This window comes from Rousettus aegyptiacus, unplaced genomic scaffold (genome assembly GCF_014176215.1).
Source record: "Rousettus aegyptiacus isolate mRouAeg1 unplaced genomic scaffold, mRouAeg1.p scaffold_m13_p_3, whole genome shotgun sequence".
NCBI lineage: Eukaryota > Metazoa > Chordata > Mammalia > Chiroptera > Pteropodidae > Rousettus > Rousettus aegyptiacus.
This window is the reverse complement of record NW_023416306.1, coordinates 80,845,771-80,862,198: the sequence shown is the minus strand read 5'-3', so window position 1 is coordinate 80,862,198 and position 16,428 is coordinate 80,845,771. Positions and strand designations below refer to the sequence as shown.

At 39.1% G+C, this 16,428-nt stretch overlaps 2 protein-coding genes and 1 pseudogene across 13 annotated transcripts in view; 1 reads left to right on the top strand and 2 right to left on the bottom strand.

Annotated features, from left to right (window-relative positions):
* The window catches only part of HMG20A (high mobility group 20A), a 79,355-nt gene extending 77,859 nt beyond the window's left edge, over positions 1 to 1,496 (bottom strand). For 2 of the 4 annotated variants that reach the window (XM_016144092.2, XM_016144094.2), the window contains exon 1: positions 1,209 to 1,494. The gene's annotated coding sequence lies outside the window, so the exon portion shown is untranslated. Of the gene's footprint in view, positions 1 to 916; positions 1,019 to 1,208 lie in introns of those variants that run through there. The other 2 variants (XR_001596861.2, XM_016144093.2) reach the window with 2 other exon arrangements.
* A 516-nt stretch (positions 1,497 to 2,012) lies between these two features.
* The window catches only part of PEAK1 (pseudopodium enriched atypical kinase 1), a 255,006-nt gene continuing 240,590 nt past the window's right edge, over positions 2,013 to 16,428 (top strand). For all 9 annotated transcript variants that reach the window (XM_036239172.1, XM_016144088.2, XM_016144084.2 and 6 more), the window contains exon 1: positions 2,013 to 2,167. The gene's annotated coding sequence lies outside the window, so the exon portion shown is untranslated. The remainder of the gene's footprint in view (positions 2,168 to 16,428) is intronic.
* On the bottom strand, positions 13,220 to 13,338 carry LOC118601282 (annotated as a pseudogene).

The following is a 16,428-nucleotide window of genomic DNA, read 5'->3' as shown; positions in this document are numbered from 1 at the left end:
ATATTACAGTTCACTTGATTGATATTCTAAAATTAAAATTGTGGAGATTTCATAAGCTCCAAATAGATTGATTCCTTTAGTACACACCCACCCAACCCAAATACTGTGGTACTTGAAAACAGAAGCCAAGGAATCAAACTTGTTGAGTGTTTATTACTACTTTATATAGTTTCTTACAAAACTGAGAATATAGGAAAAATAGAAATTCTTATTTATCTTTTGTCCTTCGTGAGCCAACTCCCCTCCCCCCACTTAAAATCTGAGCTGAATCTCTTGATTCTTGTACCACGCTTTTAAAACACGAAAACGATACCATTTTTGAATCAATATAAAATTAAATTACAGGGGAAAATGTACTAAAGTCTCCAATTTTCGCAAATGCTACATGTTACATGTAAGAATTTTTAAGACTCAGGAAGTTCTTCTCAGGCACAGGGCAGAATCTGTAGACTAAAATGAACAGGTCTAAGAAATTTAAGATAGTAATCATATCATTTAAGGTAATAAGTATTTGAGCTCCTCAGTATGATGCTTCCATTCTGGTAAGGTGAACACGCCTAATAATTTACATCATATATCGAGTCCTGTAATAAACCTACTTAAAAATGAGTTCCTGTAGCGAGCCTGTCAAGGCAGAGAACACTACATCTCACTGGGTGAAGGTCGGACTTGAGTAGGGGAACAGAGGTGGGCAATTATGAGTCACAACAAGAAAGTATGTTGTCTTGCAGAAATGAATAGAGAATTTTAACATGGGTTTCGAATTCTTTGAAGAACGCATTAAGAAAATTTTGTCGGGGAGAAAATTTTCCATCTTACACATTGAAACAAAACACACAAATTTTTACTGAAGGCGGAAGATTAGCACAAATTGGTGGAATAACCTTAACTTTTCACATAAAATACAATGCCAAACCTTTAAAATACGGTCTGTTCAAATGGCACCAAGCTTCACCTTTTCAAGCCCTCGCGGCACAGGAAGTGGACGGGGCACCCCCAAACCATTACCTCCATAGGAAATGAGTGGTTTCCCCGCCCCCTTTCCCCCAGGAAGCATTCCTCCCCTCCCCCAACCGGAAGTAAGCTGCCCCCATTCAGTCGGCCTCAAATCGAGACAAACCAATTAAGAACAGCAAAAGAGCGACGGTCTTTAAAGGGTGAGGGGCACCTCCACTGTGGCCACCCCCCCGTTTGCCTTGCTTACTGACCTTCTGACGATAGGGGTAGGCAGGGACCTACGGCTAGAGTGTCCCCTACACAGAAGACAATCCTTTAAGGCCCTTTCAATCGCATTCACTTTTCTCACTCCGTTGTCTCACAGCTTGACAAAAATTCTTCCGCAGTACTTTATTATGATGTTCTGTCTTTCTCTTTATCTAATCGCTTAACCATCTTCCCATAGGCAAATTCTCTTATCGCACTAACATTTAAAATTGTTTTGGTGAGCAGAAAAATGAAATATTACTCTCGATACCTTCAGAAAAAAGGAGGGATTATTTTGTTCAAAAGTGACGAAGGACTACGTGACTACGCAAAGCGAGACTCATTTTCGTGAAGGTTTCTGGGAGATGTAGTTTTTTTAATCGCTAAGGCCTGCAGAAAGTATCAGGACTTAAATTGGCAATGACTAGATATTGGAGTCCTTGAAAACACAAATTTGTATTGTCGACAGGCTGACTTAAGGGGCTCTGGCACCAAATGGGCCAATATTTCATTTCCCTTTTCTTCTGGAACTTACTTGAACCAAAATTTTGCTTCAGGCCCGCCTAAGGTTCTGGTCGTCCCGCCCTCCATATTGGCCACACTCTGCTCAGCCAATGAGGGGCCTTCTAGGATTCACTCTATTAGGGTAGTAGTATGAGAGGAGGGCCCTCATGGTGGCTCCTCCTGCAGAACTGAGATGCGACAGGGTATTGGGTCGAGGGCTTATGCGCGTGCGCGCTCCTCATAGAGCGCGACGCCGCGTGCGCGCGCGAAGAGGCGGTCGCGGGGCTGGGTGAAGGCGGGCGGGCTGGTGGGCTGGGCGGGCAGCCGGGAGCGCGCAGAGGTCTAAGCAGCAGCGAATAGTTGTTAGTGTCAGCTGCTCCGCGGCCGTGGCCACGGCGACCGGAAAGAGGACGGGAAGGCCGGTGACGGTGGTTGCTTCTGCGGCGTGTGCGCCTCGCAGGTAACGGGGGTAGGGCTGCGTGCGTCCTCTCCTTCCCCTTCTCGTCTCGCGCCGGCTTGTGGGACCAGTGTCCCGGTGGGTTGAAGGCGCTAACCCGAAGAAATCCGGGTAGGGCGCCACAGGCTCTCTGGCCCTGGGCGTCCCCGCGCCTCTGCGCCTCCGGGGCCCGCCGGCGCTGTGCGCCCTCTCTCTCCCCTTCCTGCGCCGGCCGCAGCGGCTCCAGTACCTCAGCGCCCTTCCCCCTTCCCGCCCCCGAGGAGGGAAAGTCGGGACCTGGCGGCTAGGGACGTCCCCGGGCGTGGCTGGGAGGGTGGTGGGGAAAGTGAAGGCTGAAAGTGCTGGGCGCGAAGAGACTGGAGCAGAAAGGTTTCCTCTCGCTCCCTCTAGGTCTACACGCACATCCCGCTCCAGTCCCTGGAGTACCAGCTTAGCCTAGTCTGTGGCTCTTTGCCCGCTCTCTTCGGGCTGCGGCTTGTGAGCCCCCTAACGGGCTGGTTTGCTCGGTTGGTCAGTTTATTTCTCCTTTGACTCATCCATTCTTGCAACTTTTCTTACCTTCTGTGATGAGGACTCACCGTCTGAATCCCTATCCTATCTCTGTCTCCTGCGCCACCCACTTGAGAGTTTGATTTCGTTTTTCGTCCCTTGACGACGTTAAAGTCTGCTGAAAGCAACAGGAAAGAGGAGCCCTCCCACCTTTAAATGTTACTTACTTGTAACCCGTTATTTTTAAGATCTAAGTTTAGGAATTTGAGAGCTGTGGAATGGAGTTTTATCGGTAGGCTGGCGTTATGACTAGTTAAAGGAAAACTAGGTTTCATCTTTATTGGCCTTGCTACGGAAAACCTAATACATTTTTCTTTTACTTCTGTTAAATGTGGTGAGTATACATTGAATTAAATATTTGGAGATTTACATGAAAGACTACTTTTTAGGTCATTGGATAACGTGTGTCAACAGCTTTTCACCTAAATTGGGATTTGCCTTGAGGATTCTGTTTTCGGTACTACTTACTGATTTTTGTTTAGCCACAACGTCTTTTTTCCTTATAAATGAAATGATGTAGTACCGTATGTAGTTGGAGAATGTATATTGCTCTCTGCAGTATGGAAGTGAAAAACATGAATTACCCACAAGGGTAAAACTTTCCATGAGCAGTCCTGCTTCTTGATGGCTTCTGTAATCTAAGAACATTTTTAGATAGCTCTGTTTACTGACTACCTTAATTGCTTTCTGAAGTGCCTGGCACTTCTCTTTGGTGACTCGTTTAGTAAACTATAATGGCAGTTATGGTACATTTTCTTGGCTTCAAACATGGAGTTATAGCCTCAGCCCAGAGATTAACAGTTAACAAAGGAAGCAGAATTCATACCATTGCTAGTGAGTTTGCCTATGACCAATTCACAAACTATGTGAAAAAACAAACATCTTTCCATAGCTGTCAAGGGGAGGAGGAGGAAATATTTTATCATGTCTTTATTTTGGAGACTAACATGACTATGTTATGTGGGAAAAAATGTCAAATTATTGAAGGCTTTTTGATATGTGGTCCTTCTCTCCACCCCATACCCTCCATTTAGGGGCTGACATGTTTGGCTGAGTTCCAGGATGAGAAGAAAAACGTTTTGGTGAAAGGAAAAATAAGATTGTTTTGAACTACTATGATACTGTGACTATTCATTTTACCTAATGATACTACACAGAAACTTCCTTGATGATTTTCGTACTCCATTAACATTCTGTCAGAATTTATTTTTAAACATCTACCCTGAGGCCTGTAAAGCAGTAATGTCACTTCATAACTGTTCCTGACAATCACATTGGAAAATTGTTCCTGGATGTGTTATATGTGTACTCATAAACATTTATCTTTGTACTTTTATGCTAATGTAAATATTTAAGTCTTAGAGCTTAAAAACTTTTATTTGCTTATTTGCATACATGTTTTTTAACCTCTAGGAGTGTCAATCATATTTGCCAAATAAGCATCAGCCATAAAGTCATGCTCTGGTACATTTTATATAACTCTTCTAAATTGCTCCATGGCGAAGCATCGTGAGATTAGCATTCATGAAAGAGATTTGTTGTTTTTAACTTTAATGATGTGCTCTTTAAATGGAACAGGTGCTGAGCTCTAGCTGTTTGTGTTGAAGCTTGCCAAATCATACTCTTTTTGTTGGATGGGCATTTTAAGTAATTTAGAAACCAAGCTGTGGCCCCTGGCCTGCCAAGTGTGAGTTCATGGCTCCATATCACTGCTGCAAATACCTTTTTCACTGTAGGAGGCAAGTGTGCATGATGAACTTTATTTTCTCATTACTGTTCTCCTTACTGTAATTTCTACTCCCTACCACCATCCCAGTCCTTTCATTACTAGAGAGCTCCTGAGAAAGTCTAGGCTCCTTTATTGATGGTTTGTTTTCTTCGAAGAAATTCTTCGAAATATCAGACCAGGAATATAGATAGTTCACATCTGTTTGACAGATATTTTGAGTGCCTTTTAAGTGGTAGGCATGATGGTACGTTGAGTATATGTAGAATGATACCGCTTTTTTCAAGGAGTGTGCAATTTAGGAGATGATAGCTGATAACCAATAATTACAATGTGGTATGCTATGTAACAGGTATAAACAGATTCTTATGGATGGAAGCTCAGAGAAGGAGGGATAGTTGACTAAGACTTGGATGGGATCTTGGCAGAGGAGTGTCCTGAAATACATCTTAGTGGATTACCTAAGCTACTTTTCAAAAATAAGAATTATCTAGGTTCGGAAAGAGGGAAAAGTCATTTTAGACCAGTGCCATCCTATAAAAATATAATACAAGCCACAAGTGTAAGTCATATATGTATTTAAAATTTTTCTAGTAGCCACATTAAAGAAGGAAAATGAAATTAGTTTTAATACTATATTTTATTTTATTTGATATATCAAAAATATTTCAACATAATCTATAAAACATTTTTACATTTGATATTTGCTTTACTTTTTATTTTATTTATTTTTTTTAGTTTTCAATTACAGTTGACACTCAATATTATTTTATATTACTTTCAGATGTACAGCATAGTGCTTAGACAGTTATTTAATTTATGAAGTCATTTCCCCAATTAGTCTAGTACCCACCTGGCATTATACTTAGTTATTATTATTGACTGTATTTCCTATGCTGTACTTTACATCCTCTTGACTATTTTGTAAGTACCAATTTGTACTTCTTAATCTCTTAATGTTTTTCACCCAACCCCCTAATCCCCCTCCCATCTGGCAGCCATCAGTTTGTTTTCTGTGTCTATGAATCTGCTTCTGTTTTCCATATGGCTGCACCAACTTGCAATCTCACCAACAGTACACCAGACTTCCCTTTTCTCCACATCCTTGTCATCATGTGTTCTTTGTTGATTTATTGGTGATAGCTGTTTCAACAGGTATGAAGTGATATCTCATTGTGGTTTTAATTTGCCTTTTTCTGATGATTAGTGACGTTGAGCATTTTTTCATATGTCCGTTGGCTATCTGTATGTCCTCTTTGGAGAAATGTCTATTCAAGTCTTCTACTAATTTTTTAATTGGATTTTCAGTTCTTTTGGTGTTAAGTTATATGAATTCTTTATGTATCTTGGACATATGTATATGTATGTACATATATACACATACACACATATATATTCATATACACATACATATATGTATGTGTGTATGTATATATATGTGGGAATATATACACACATACATATATGTATGTAAGTGTATATGAATACATATGTGTGTATATATATACATACACACATACATATATGTATGTAAGTGTATATGAATATATATGTGTGTGTATATATATATATCTGATGTATCATTGGTGAATATATTCTCCTATTCAGTAGGTTGTCTTTTTGTTTTGTTGATGGTTTCCTTTGCTGTGCAAAAATCTGTTAGTGTCCCATTTTTTAATTTTTCTATTACCTGAGGAGATGTAGCCAAAAAAAATTAACTAAAAGCAATGTCAGAGTTTATTGCCTATGTTTTCTTCTAGGAGTTTTATGGTTTCAGGTCTTACATTTAAGGCTTTAATCTATTTTGAGTTTGTGGTGTAAGAAAGTGGTCCACTTTTATTTTTTTCCATGTATCTGTCCAGTTTTCCCTAACAACATTTGTCGAAGAGACTGTCTTTACCCCATTGTATATTCGTGCCACCTTTATCATAGATTAATTGATCATAGAGGTGTGGGTTTACTTCTGGGTGCTCTGTTCTATTTTATTGATTTTTGTGTCTTTATGCCAATATCATGCTGTTTTAATTACTATAACCTTGCAGTATAGTTTGAAACCAGGTGGCATGATACTTCCAACTTTGTTCTTCTTAAGGTTCCTGTGGCTATTTGGGTCTTTTGTAGTTCCATGTAAATTTTAGGATTATTTGTTCTAGTTCTGTGACAAATGCCATTGGTATTTTTTTGATAGGGATTGCTTTGAATCTATAGATTGTTTTGGGTAGTATGGATATTTTAATGATGTCATTTATTCCTGTCCATGAGTACAGCATATGCTAACATTTTCAGTGTCTTATAATTTTCTAAGCATAGGTTTTTTTTTTTTTTAACCTCCTTGGTTAAATTTATTCCTAGGTATTTTCTTTTTTGATAACAGTTATAAATGCAGTTGTTTTCCTCTTTGATAATTCATTATTTATTGGTGTATAAGAATTTAACCCATTTCTGAATATTAATTTTGTATCCTGCTATTTTACTGAGTTCATTTATCCATTATAATAGTTTTTTTTTTTTTTTTGGTGGAATCTTTAGAGTTCTCTATAGTATGTCATCTGCAAATAATGACAGTTTTACTTCTTCCTTTCCAATTTGGATGCCTTTTGTTTTTTCTTGTCTGATTGCTAAGCCTAGGACTTCCAATACTATATTGAATAGAACTGGTGAAAGTGGACATATTTGTCTTCTCCCTGCTCTTAAGGAAAATGCTTTTAACCCTTCAGCATTGAGTATGTTAGCTGTGGGTTTGTCATATATGCCCTTTACTATGTTGAGGTATGTTCGCTGTATTCCCACATTGCAGAGAGTTTTATTATAAATGGATGCTGGACGTTCTCAGATGCTTTTTGCACTTATCGATATGATCATATAATTTTTTATCTTTCATTTTGTTTATGTGGTATATTGCGTTGATTGATTTCTGGATTGAACCAACCTTGCATCCCAGGAATATAGTGTACTTAATCATGGTGTATGACCTTTTTAATGTACTGCTGAATTTGGTTTGCTAATATTCTGTTAAAAATTTCTACATCTATGCTCATCAGGTTTATTGGCCTTTTTTTTTTTTTTAAGTAACGTTTTTGTCTGGTTTTGGAATTAGGGTAATGATGGCCTCATAAAATCGCTGATTTGATTTTCTGTTTCATCTAATCTGTTGTTGATTCCTTCTAGTGTATTTTTCATTTATTATAGTTTTATAGTTTTCAGTTATTATAGTTTTCATTTCTGATTTTTTTTTTGTGGTTTCCGTGACTTTTTTGTTTTGTGCTGCTTGTCACTTTGTTGAGCTTCTCACTTAAGTTTCCCAAACATCCTTACAACCAGTGTTTTGAACTCTATATCTGGTAGATTGTTTGCTTCCGTTTTGTTTAGTTCTTTTACTGAAGTTTTATCCAGTTCTTTTATTTGGCACATGTTTCTTTATTTCCTCTTGGTTGTTTCCTTTTTGGTTGCCTCTCTGTCTTTGTTTTTATGTATTAAGTTGATTTGTTACATCTCCCAGTCTTGGTAGGGTGGTCTTATGTAGTATGTGCCCTTGGGGACAAGTGGCACAGTTTCTCTGATCATCTGAGATGGGTGCTCTAGGAGTGTCCCTTTTGTGGGTTGTGTGTGCTCTCCTCTTGTAGTTGAGCCTTGATTGCTGTTGGCACATCAGCAGGTGGGATTGATCCTCAGGCTGACTGGCTATGAAGGTTAGCCATGACAACAGCAACAAGCTTCTATATGAGGCCTGAGCCCACTGAGCGGGATTTGCCCCAGTGGCTTTGGTGCCTGCCGAGGCCACCCTTTGTGTGTGCCTCTTGTGGGACCAACTGGATGGTGCTTTCTTGTTGTCTGTAGTTGGCCACTGACTATTGGTTCTGGGGTTTCTTGGGAGTGGCTCCCCCTGCAGGCTAAGGTCAGTCTGGAGCTACATGTTAGGAGCTACAAAGCTATTTGCAGTTGGTTGCTGCCTGTTCTGGACCTGGAGGAGCGCAGAAGCTCCACTGGGAACTAAGGCTCACTGGTACCTGTACTGGGACTGTGGCAGCTCAGCAAAAGGCTCTGGACATCCTGAGACCAGCAAGGCTCAGCTGCTGAAAGAGCCTCGTGTGATATGTAAGTTGGATGAGGTGGGGTCTCAGGGAGTCACCAGGGTGAGCTGAGTAGTGTTCATCAGGTTAGTGAATATTCAGTTAATGAATATTCAGACTTGGCACCAGTGCTGAGCACCAGTGTGGTGCAGAATAGACCAAGGCCAAACCCCACCTGCCTGAGGCCTGCAGACTTGCCAGAGTTGTTCAAAAAATATTGCCGTTTTCTGGGGCCAATGCTGGCTCTCTGCTTCAGAAGGAGCCTCAGATGGTACGTGAGTTAGGTGGCACAGGGTATCAGAGAGTCACCAGGGTAGAGGGAGTAGAGTTCACCAGGCCAATGCAAATTCAGATTTGGCTGCGTAGAGGGAGGGTCCAACATAGGAAAGATGGTACCTGCTTGTAGGCTGCATTGGAGGAGGACTCAATACAGGGGCAACAGTGGCTATTCTAGCCCTGGCCCTGAAACCAAACAACTCAGTCTTTCCCTGTATGTCTCTGGTGCCTCCTGAGCTGCTGTCCCTCTGCTGGAGCCCAGGGAGAGTTCCTGGGAGCAAGGGAGTCTGTGTGCAGCCCTTTAAGAGGATGCCTGGGTTTCCAGCAGCCCTTTGTCTCACCCAAGTGGACTGAATACCCACTGAATAGCCAGATGTTGTTGATCTTCTTCCTAGCACTGTTGCTCCAGGCTAGGGAGCCCAGTGTGTGTCTAGGACCCTTTGCTCCTCAGGGGGAATCTTTCTTTTCTAGCTGTGCTATCCCTTCCAATTCTCAACTGCCACATGTGTGTATGGGACCAGTTTGTTTCATGTCTCCACCCCTCCTTCCAGTCTATACATGGATTCTTGTTTATATTCTTAGTTATAGAACTTCTGTCTAGCTAGTCTTCATATGGTTTTCCAGGTTGGTTATTCTATAATTTAGTTGTAATTTTAATGTGTTCATGGGAGGAGGCAAGCACAGCATTTTCCTACTCCATCATCTTGACTAGAACTCCAATATTTGCTTTTTTATTGTAAGTCTTAAGAATCTGTTATGTATTTTACATTTATACTGTATCTCAGTTTGGAATAGTCATATCTATTCTAAATATTCAGTTACATTTATATCATATCCCAGTTTGGAATAGTTGTATCTATTGAGCACCAGTCATTCAAGTATAAGGTGTTCAATAGCTGCAGGTGGACAGCACAATTTTTAAAACGGGCTGACAGAGTGGTAAGAAACCAAATCACTGATGGCTTGTGAATCAAGTTAAGGAACTTTCACTTTATCTCAAAGGCTGTGAGGGTTTAGTGGGGGGTGGGGGAAATGCCATGATAGAATCAGTTTTGTATTTTAGATCTCTCATTTTGACAGCAAAGTGAATGCTGAATTAGAGAAGGGCAAAACTGGAAGCAAGACCAGTTAGGAAGCCATTTATGGGGAGAAATGATAAAGGATGTAGAAGAGGGGGGTGGACATATGAAATATCTAGAAAGTATTATCAACAGGCCAGGGTAAATAATCAGATTATGGAGGTTATCAAAATTGAAGATTTAGGATGATTTCCACATTTCTGAAGTGGCTACTGAATGGATAGGCAACTGAAGAGAAACCAACCATCTGTGCTAGACAGACCAAAGATAAAAGGAAAAAGAGGAGAGATTTGTCAGGAAACTGGGGGAGAAGAATATTTTAGGGACAAGGTGAGGTCAACATTGTATCCTGCCATGAAAAGGCCAAGTAAGATAAAGACTGAATAAAGTTTTTCAGCTGTCATTTGTAACTTCAGCTAGAGTGGGTAGCTACATTGTAATGCATTGAGAGGATTGAAGAGTGAATAACAAACTAGAAGTGTAGCTAGCAGTGTTTTCAACCAAAGACTGAAGAAAGGATCTGGAGGAGAGAGATACAGAGAATAGAAGTTTATTGTCCCTCTTCCCCCCCCCCCCCACCCCTTTTTAATTTAGGAGGTTTGGAGCACATTTATATGGAATTGGAAAGAGCCAATGGAGAGGAGAAATTGAAAGGGGGAGTGTGAGAAAGAAGGCCTGGAGGAAAGAGGGTGATAGGTGGAGTCAAGAATTTGGAGGCTGCAGAAGGGGATGAGTGGCATCCAATGCCTAGGTAGAGAAATTGGCCTTGAGTAGGAGGTAGTTTTCCTTTTCTAGTGAGCAGAAGTGAAGGAAGTGAAGTTGGAGACAGCATAAATAAGTTTATCTGAAGGGCAGGAGGGAGGATGAGTTGAGGTCTTGTCTTCTGTCATTTTTAAGTACCTGCTAGGATTGAAGGGGAACATGGTGGAACAGGGAGTCTTAAAAAGAACATGTGAGTTTATAACAACTTCAAAGGGAATGGGGAGGGAAGCAGACACATTGACAGATACACTATTAGGAAAATTATAAAATGATTGTTAGGCAGAACTGAGGATCCATTTGAGGTTGTACCAGACCTTGAATTTGTAGGAATATCAATTTGCATTGTTTGATTTTCTTCCAGCAGTGATCGCTCTGGGTATAGCAGAAGAAACTCATAAGAACTCATAAGGTAGATACTCTAACTCTCCTTGATTGTAAGATGAACAGCTGGGTTTCAAATACTGGTCCTTTAATTCCAGGGCCCAGGCTGTTATGCATTGCTTTGCAGATGCCTGTTTGGTAGAGATATCTGAAGAACTGTGCATGAGAGAATTAATGATGTTGATTGTGACTGAAATGAAGAACTGTGGAATCCAGCCTGGATCATAAGCAGGAAGCTTGGAAGGGTGATTCAATTGGAAGAAAATGATGGGTATGAAAGGCTAGACGTCAGTGCGAAACTGAAGAGCTAGCTAATGAGGAAGGAGCAGTAATATTAGCTTTTATTTATAGAGCAGTTACTATGTGCTAGACATTTTACTACCTTATTTCTAATTGTAACACGAAATCTACAAAATTATTAACCTTATAGCCTTTCCTTTATTTATTCTCCTTTGATGAAGAAATCGAGGATTAGAGAGGTTAAATAACGTCCAAAGACACACTATAAAATGACAGGGTCAGGATCCAAAGCCCATTCTTACTTCTCAAAACCACATTTTCCTTAAGTAAGGAAATATGAGAAAATACAGTGACGATAAAAGGTGCTAGAAAGACACTAGGATATTTAATTTAGGACTTCAGAGGTGTATAATTCATTTAACAAATGTTTAGTGGGCATTAATATGTGCCAGTCACTGTTCTAGGTGCAGAGGTTACAGTAGTGAAACACAAAAATTCCTGCCCTGTTGGAGCTAAAGAAGATGAGACAGACATTAAAAGAAGAAAGTTACTGCTATAGTATATTAGATGAGTGCTGTAGAGAAAAGTTAAGCAGGCAAGAGGGACAGGAATGTCAAGGAGTATGTGCAGTTTTAAAGAGGTTGCCTGGGAAGGACTTGGCGAGAAGTGAGCAAAGACTTGAAAAGGGTAAGGGGGCACAGAAGAAATATTTTGCATTGGCCCTAAAGCAGAGGTGTGTTTGGTATATTCCCAGAACTTTAGGAGGCCAGGGTCACTGAAACTAGTGTGAATAGAAGAGTAGAAGTGGTCAGGTCAGAGAGATAACTAGTTCTAGATTAGATAAGAGCCTGTAGGCCATTGTAAGGACTTGGGTGTTTACTTTCTGAGATGGGAAACATTACAGGGTTTTGAACAAAAGAGTGACATGATCAGATTTACACTTTAAATAAAAACTTCACTCTGGCTACGTGTTAAAAGTAGTCTAAGGAGGCAACGAGTAAAAGCAAGACCAGTTAGGAGGCTCTTTAAAAATCCATTTGACAGAACTCTAACTATGGGAGGTAAACACACAGTATAAATACATATATACATATATATGTATATATATGCATATACATATATATGTATGTGTGTGTGTGTATGCCTTATTGTTAAAGTGTACAGCTGAAACTTACTGGATTTCGTTAACCAGTGTCATAAAAAAAATCCAGTTGAGAGATAGTGATGCCTTAGACCAGGATATTGATGAAAAATAATTGGACTTAGATGTATATTTTTAACTTTTTGTTTTGATGCAATTTAAGATTTACAGAGGAGTTGCAAAGATAGAATATAGAATTTTCTTACGCCAGTGTTTCTCAACCTCAGCACTACTGACCTTTTTGGACTGAATAATCCTTTGTTGGGGGATTGCCCTGTGCCAAAGAATGTTAAGTAGTATCCCTGGCTTTTATCCACTGGGTGCCAGTACCATCCATCAGGTTGTAACAATCTGAAAATCTCCAGACATTGCCAAATGATCCTTCTGGGGCAAAATTTCTCCTATTAAGAACCACTGCCGTATATCCTTCACCCTGTTTCCCTTAAAGTTAATGTCTTAACATAACTGGTGGTATATTTTACCAAGGTAAAAAAATTAACATTGGTACAATGCTTCAACTAGAGTCCGGATTTTATTTGTATTTCACCATTTTTTTCCCCCACTAATATTCTTTTTCCACTCCATTATCCAAACCAGGATACCACGTTGCTTTTACTTGTCCAGTTTTTGTCTTTTCTAATGTATGACAGTTTCTTGATTTTTCCTTCTCTTTTAATGACCTCGATACTTTATTTCATTATTATTATTATTATGAATTATTATTATTATGAATTGTTATTATTATTATTATTTTAGGCGAGGCAACCCTTCGTTGACCTCACAGATTGCAAGGACCTTATCAGCTTACAGTCCCTTATTTTTTATTTTTTATGCCTACAGCACCTGGTTTTCCTAGGTGGTCTTCCATCAAAGTACTACCCAGGCCCAACCCTGTTTAGCTTCCAAGATCAGACGGGTTTGGGCTTGTTCAGGATAGCATGGCCTTAGACCCGACCTTGATACTTTAAAAGAGTACTGGTTAGGTATTTTGTAGGGTATTCCTTAATTTGGGTTTGGCTGATGTTTTCTCATGACTAACCTGGGATTATGGTTTTGGGGGAAGACTACCACTGAAGTGAAGTGCTCTTCTTATCTCGCCGTGTAGGAGCTACATGATATAAATATGACATCATTGGGGGTCTCTTTATTAAGGTAGTTTCTGCCAGGTTTATCCACTGGAAAAGTACTATTTTATTCTTACCACACTCTTTTCTTTAGAAGCAAGTCACTAGGTCCAGCCCACACTCAGGGGGAGGGGAATTAAACTCCACTTCCTGGAGGGATGAGTATCAAAGAATTTATGAATATATATTAAAACCACCTCAGTAATTGGTAAATATTTGGGGAGAGATACTTTGAGGCTTTGCCAGTATCCTGTTTCAGTTTACTAATTTTAGCATTCATCAGTAGATCTTGCCTGAAGTAATTACTGCTGTGGTATTCTAAAGGTACTTTTTTATTTCCCTCATTCTTATTTCTTTTATTAATTGGAATTCTGTAAGAAATTCCCTTCTCATCTATCTATTTTAATCATTTACATCAGTTCCAATTCATGGATACTTATTCTTAGGTTTATAATTCAGTGTTATCCTTTGTTTTTTCCCCCAAATTATTCTACCTTTGGCCATTGGGAGCTCTCTTAGGGTGACTTCTGTGGCTTTTTGACATGCTCCTATCCTTTGTGTGTGTACATGTGCACTTTAGTCTCTGACACTGTTAGATGCTTCAGGCTCATCTTGTACTTTTCCTGCCCCATCCCTACTCATTTTTCCAAGAAACCCTGGTTCCTTTTATTGGAGAATGGTATTTTGAGGTTTAGGAACTGCATGCTAGGTGTGCTTGTTGCTACTATAGTGTTATTGAAGCTAGGTGGTCTCAGGGCAAAAATAGAGATAAATGTATGTGTATTGACCTATGTATTCACACCTATATTTTTGTTTATAAAAATAGGAATGCACTTATACTTATATCTCTGACTCTTAACTGGACATGTTTTGATATAACTAGGTTTGCTCATGGATTGGATGTGGAATGTGAAAGAGAGGAGTCAAAAATAACTTCAGCAGTTTTGGCTTAAGCCATTAGAAGGATGGAGTTGTCATTAACATAGATGGTAGACTGTAGGTAGCCCAGGTTTCTGAAAGGAGTTCTGTTCCAGACTGGCTAAGTTTTTGAAATGTCTAATAGACATGCTAATGGAAATGTTAAGTCATCTATTGAACAAATGAATCTGGAGTTCAGAGAATGGTCTAGGTTGGATATACTTGGAAGTTGTCAGTATAGATAAGAGCACCTGAGGAGTGAATGCAGAACAAGAAGAGGTTCAAGGAATGACCCTAGGGACATTGCAGTCAGAGAGATTAGGAGGAGCAGTTCTGCAAAATCAGAATACTTTCTGGGGTGTGGCTATAGGGTTGATTTCATGTTTATCTTTAATAAACACTAACTCTGTTCCTAATATTTGCAGGCACCATGCTGTTTGGGGAGTTAACATTGCTTTCTTCCTCCATAAATTTACAATTTAGAATGAGACAGATTACAGACGGAAAAAGAGAGTAGCAGTGGAATAGCAAATATCAGATAATGATACAAATATAATATACTAGAGAAGCTTGTAGGGGACATTGGACATAAAAAATGAGTTCAAAATGTGCCATAAACACTGATGTGAGCATGTGTCAGTCAAGAAATGTGTCAAGGTTTCACACACACACTGATAATTAGTAACAGGCAGAAGCTTCTCTGTATGTTGACCAAGGTTTCTTTGATTGCTTTGGCTCTTGGTCCCCTGCCATTATAAGGTTTTGGGTTGGTAATTGTGCCTGTAATTATTGGCTATCAATTAAGCCTCAGCGAACTGGTTGGAGGATTTCTGCTGTACTTGACTTTTAACTTTTTTCTGTCTGTTACCTTTCCACAATCTACTGGATTCAGCTTAATACTGCTTAAAACAAAATGTTTTTATGTAAAATCAAACAGAAGTGGCCTTTTGGTTGTTTGTAAACATGCTTATTTTTTGATTGCTTCTTTCATGAATGGTCTTAGGCATTTATATTTATTATTTGATTATTAAAGACATACCCCAAACACAATTATAGAACTTTAAAAGTAACTTAAACATGGAACTTAGTAAACCAAGATTTTAGTGAAAAGATTTTAATTTCAATTCCTTGCACTAGAAATGGATAGGCTTTCATTGCCAACTGCTAGAGGTGATATAGCATGAGACAGTCAAATAGTACTTACTGAGTAATTATTTGTCAATCACTCTTTAGGAACTGTAAGAAGGGGTAAAGGATATCAGAATTCCATTCTGAGTTCTATCACTGAATGGTTGGCAAAGCTGTCATCTGTTTCTGTATACTAGTGTGTTATAGTTATTGTGAGAAACTTAAGCATATTTATATGCTGACTGAAAAGAGACTCTGTCTTAGGTGCAAAGACTGTCATCTACTACTACTACTACTAGTAAAACTTGGTCTCTATCATGTAATAGATACTCAAATGGTTGTTGAATGAAGGAATTACATGAGATACTTGGCGCTTATAAAATAAGATTTGAAGAGTTATTTAGCTTTTCCAAGAACACTTAAGGTATAAAAACTTTAGTTGTCTAAGCCAGAGTTGGGACAAAATAAATCTGTATAGTGTCATCCTCATTTTAGGCTTAGCCAAACAAATAATGAAACTGTAAAAATGTGATCACATTCAAGTAGCTCATAAGCCTAATCTCCAGGAGTATCAGGAATTCTGGTTGAGTCAAACTGCTTGAATTTGAATCCTGGCTCATCTGCATCCTACCTCTGTGACCTTAAGTTAGTTTCTTAATTGTGCTTCAGTTTCTTCATTTGTAAAATGGGGATAATACTGTACCTGCTTTGTGGGTTTATGAGATGCAATAAGAATATATAACAAGCAAATTAAGTGTTTGATATATAATGTATTCAATTAATTTTAACTTCTCTAAAAGTTCTGAGACTAATATCTTAAAGTCTTTCATTTACTAGAAAATCATGTCTGCTGAGTCATAATTAAAGGAA